The 4,944-nt window shown below is 38.5% G+C and overlaps 1 long non-coding RNA gene across 1 annotated transcript; it reads right to left on the minus strand.

Moving 5' to 3' along the window:
* Positions 1-258: 258 nt before the first annotated feature.
* Positions 259-2,195, minus strand: LOC134059390 (uncharacterized). Its single transcript, XR_009935043.1, has 3 exons — positions 1,905-2,195; positions 1,307-1,393; positions 259-270 (listed from the first exon to the last, which is right to left on the minus strand). It is a non-coding gene; the product is annotated as an uncharacterized LOC134059390 (long non-coding RNA).
* Between the last annotated feature and the right edge of the window lie 2,749 nt (positions 2,196-4,944).

Consider the following 4,944-nt stretch of genomic DNA (forward strand, 5'->3'; position numbering starts at 1 on the left):
CACATCACCATTCACATTTATTGAATATTACAACACGCAAATGCAGCAAAGTCCCTGAATTTGCATGAATTGGTGAACGTGCAAGATCACAAAATCATGGAGGGCCTGCACAATGCTAATGAGGGATCGGTTCAAGGTCCTTCAGTCATAATACCATGTCCTCACTGCAAGTCTCACTGCTAGTGCGTGGTGAGTCGCTTTGGCTGGAGGAAATAGATGAATCTGCCATGTTGTTTATGACTTTCAGTGATGACACCAGTCCTGGCAGCTCTAAAACAAGGATGCAATATAAAAAGGGTCAGTATCACATTATGATACAAAGAATAAGTATCACATTGTGTCAGAAAATAGAGCATATACAGCGAGGATAAGTATTTGAACCCATGCTAAAGTTGACTAAAAAAATTAGGAAATATCCAACCTTTAAGGACACCAATTGTCTTTGTGAGTGAAATGTATAGCAAATAAATAAATGTTCTTCCTTAAAATACAGGGGTCATAAGTATTTGCTCCCATATGTTAAATTCCCATAGAGGCAGGAAGATTTCTATCTTTAAAAGCCACTTATTTCATAGATCCAGTATACTAGGCATCCTGATAAAGTATCCTCAGCCTTTTGAATTAAAATAGCCCCACATCACATACCCTTCACCATACCTAGAGACTGGTATGATGTTTTTTTTCAGTTAGCCTATTAGCCGGGTTGGCATTGAGCCCAATGAGCATCAAACCAGCTAATAACTGAAAAAAAAAAAAAAAACACCATGCCAATCTCTAGGTATGGTGAAGGGTATGTGATGATGATGAGCTATTTTAATTTCATACGTCATGGTTGAGGTCAGGACTGTGTGCCCCTTTCTGTTCCAACATGACTGTGCACCAGTGCACAACACTAGGTCCGCAAAGACATGGATGACAGAGTTTAGTGTTGACTGGCCTGCACAGTCCTGACCTCAACCCAATAGAACACCTTTGGGATGAATTAGAGCAGAGACTGAGAGCCACCTCGTCCAACATCAATGTACAACCTCACAAATGCGCTTCTGGATGAATGGTCAAAAAAGCTATAGCTGCAAAGGGTGGACCAACATCATATTAAACTCTATGAATTAAGAATGGGATGTCTATTGACATCACTATACTTTTGGCAATATAGTGTACGCCGATGCAAGCTCTATAGTGCTTCATCAATGAAAAATACTGTCCGTCTCCGCGACTTCTTTGATGCATTTTCATGCAGAAAGAGAGTCTGAGGTCGATTTTCACCGAATTTACACTGTTTTTTGGGATATTCATTTACACTTACCAGGTATTCCTTTGAGTTTCTCAGGGCCTTCAAGTACACAACAAGTGCTTGCAGGTGGCAAACTCTCAACGAGCCAATGATAGGATTCTGCAAAACAGGGAAATATAATAATAACACTACTTTACTTACACTTACAAATTAAGCATCTTAATGTTTACTATGCCTTTACCGTGCAATCCCCCAATGTTAACTTGGAGATTTGGGTATTGGGATGCAATGCCTGTTTACTGTTCCATGGATAGAGGAGTTTCAAAAGACTCTCAATACATTGGAAATGCATTATAAGATGTATGTAATGCTCATGACTTAGAGAGAGGTGGGGCATGTGACAAGGTGTGTTTACGTAATCACATGTAGAGGTTCATATAATGCATTTCCAATGTATTGAGAGATTTTTTGGAACACATTGATCTTCAATGCAAATCTATTCATGGGGTAGAAACAGGTAGTGCAACCCAAAAATGTAAATGTTAACATTCAAATTCGTCATGTCAGCATGGTCAAAAATGTTTTGTTGACAGGTGCATGTTACGGCCCTGTAGCTCATGGCCTAATATTGGTTTTCAAAGTGGGAGGCACAAAACAACTTCTCACTAACCCGATCAATGGCAGCCATGATCTCCTTAATCTTATGTCTTGTTTCTCCTCCCTTCCTATGGCACTCAGCAGACAGCCTGGAGCAGATGTCAAGTTCTGGCATAAACTTGGACTTCAGTTGCACAATGCGTGTGAAATTCTGCACATCTTGAACCATACGAGGGTAGAGGGGACAGAAAGAATGTACAAAACAACCCAGCATTTGTAGAAAGAATTACAATTAGCATACAGAAAACATTGATCTAAGTATGATATCTGCTTCAGTGACTATGAAGAGCATTCCATGCTTATAATAAACAGGGACAATGAGAATAATTATGCACATAGGTATGGGTGTCTACCGCAAAAGTAACCATGAGCTAACCTGTAATACTTCTGTAAGAGAGACCTCAATGACGCTGATGTCTTGCACTCTGCACTCCCACGTCTGTGGAGAAAGTATATCAAACTCAACAAATTTACACCATGCAAAACTATAATATCAGATTACTGAAATCTTTTAGAATTTGAATTAAAAGTTGGGAATAAAACATTTAATTACATTGAGGCTTGTTTGTGATTAACATATCACTCAAACATTTAGAGTAGGCAGCCTCTACCATGATCATGAAAAACGTACTTGCTTTACTCGTTTAATATAGAAGTCGAATGAGAGGAAGTAGCCTACAATAATGCTGATCACATCATACAAAAATAATGACAAGTCTAACGTTTGTGTAACTTGTCCTTCAAAGATAGTCTGCACGTGATTAACGTTCCAGAGAGACTAGGCAAGATGGTGTGGTTTGCTACGCGGACATTCAAATAATTCAAATGTTTGTGGACGAACTTTAGTGTCTGTAACAACACAAATTGTTCATGACACATAAGGACAATTTGGTAACACAGACTGGCCTGCACCTACGTTTAAACATTAAACTTTTCAGATAATAATCTAACTATTAGTATTCTAAGCCTAACACATAAACATAGGCTGGGTTTGTGCGGGGCTAGCTAGCGGCTATCTTATGTTAGCCGTTAACTGCTAGCTGCATGAAACAGCAAACACATGAAGTCGTCCTGACCTAGTCACATCCATGAACATTCAATTGTGTTTTATGAAACAAACCCATCAAGGCATAACCACCCCTATTTTCGGCAGGGAGTAAAACTGACCTGGGAAACATGATACAATTCTAACGTTAGCCTGAGATGATTAGCTGTTAGCTACTTAGCCGCCCACATGAGATCTGCTGAACCTCATGTGGGCGGCTACGTAGCTAGCAGCTAATCATCTCAGGCTAACGTTAGAATTGTATCATGTTTCCCAGGTTTGTTGTCATGCTAAACTCCCTAAAATGACACCGAACTCAAAATAAGAACACTGTGTGTTTAGCAAATACATACCTTACAATCCACGAGTGAGGGAGAAGAGGCAGACCTGTCACAGCCAGAGATCCTCGTTTGTGCGTTTTGAAATAATGCTTCTACGGCGACCATAGAGTGACATATTTCCTCCAAACACGAATGCATTTCGCATAACTGACTCCTTTTCACCTAGAAACCTAATTTTATTGTGTAAATCCTACGAAAAAGGATTCATTAAGATGAGCAATAGTGAGATTTCATTTTTTTGAGAGTGAGTACTGCCAAGTACTGAAATTCTGATACTGAATTGACATGTAAATACAATATCTGTAAAAATAATTAGGCTACTGTTCTTAAAGTGACTTTTCTGTCAATCAAGTGTTTATTAATACATGGTGGTGATAGTGTAGACTTATGTATTACCTCACCAAGATGTGGAGCCAAATGAAAAAAATATTATTTGTACAAAATAAACTTACTTCGTCCACACTGCAACATTTAATCACATTACTCTTTCAGAAATCAGCCTAACAATGTAAAAACACTTTCCATTGGTAGACTACAGTAAATTGATACATTACCACCAATTAGTTGAAATCAAATGTACACTTTCAAAAATTATACTAACTCTGTATTACAAATAAGTGCACTTACTTAAAGTGCATTAAATTATCACTATATATTTTGTATATTTTAACCCTTTCATGCGCAACGTCCACATGCGTGGACAGTAACTTTAACTCTGTTTTCTACTTATTTATCATGTTGATATACACCAATCCACTTCAGGGCAGTTTTAGTAGGTCCTTGGCAATATATTAACAATATGTATCATCTTATATTTGGAATATTGACTGCTTGATGACATCATCAATTCAACATGAGTGACAGTAATGGCCATATGCTGAATGCTCCAGGCATATCTGTAAAAAGCTAGTACTCAAGAAGGCAAAATTATGTAAAAAAAAATATTATGCTGTACAGGAGAGTGTGTTGAACAACTCTATGTTTTCAGAAATTAAATCGGATGTAAAATAGAGTTTGTAGACCCTAAAAAGCAACTGTCCACGTATGTGGACGTTGCGCAACAGAGGAGTTAAATGGCCAAAAATTAGATTTTGTAAATAGGACTTTTTTTTTTTTTTTTTTTCCAAATATGATTTTAATTGCTTTAAATTACAAAGAAACAAACATTTGGTAAACATATTTATAAATAATGACCTAATTACATGTGGTAATGCCAAGGTGGTATGGTAATATGGGGGTAGTAGAGGGGTGGGTGGGTAGTAGAGGGGTGGGTTTGAGAGTACTAGAGGGGTGGGTGGATTAGTAGTAGAGGGGTGGGTAGTAGGGATGTAGTAGAGGGGTGGTTGGGTAGTGGTGGTAGTAGAGGTGGGTAATATGGGGGTAGTAGAGGGGTGGGTGAGGGTCGGTGAGCAATAATGGGGGTAGTAGAGGGGTTGGGCGGGTAGTATGGAGGTAGTAGAGAGGTGGGTGGGTAGTATGGGGGTAGTAGAGGGCTGGGTGGGTAGTATGGAGGAAGTAGAGGTCCATAGTTTCCACATTTTCTGTCATTACATTTTATTCTTTTTTACCCCTTTGTTGCGCACTGTCCACATACGTGGACAATAACATAACTTCTATATAAAAGCATATTTTTAAAAAATTCCAACTGATTTTCAATATTGGGCTCA

Source organism: Sardina pilchardus, chromosome 16 (assembly GCF_963854185.1).
Source record: "Sardina pilchardus chromosome 16, fSarPil1.1, whole genome shotgun sequence".
Classification (NCBI taxonomy): Eukaryota; Metazoa; Chordata; class Actinopteri; order Clupeiformes; family Clupeidae; genus Sardina; species Sardina pilchardus.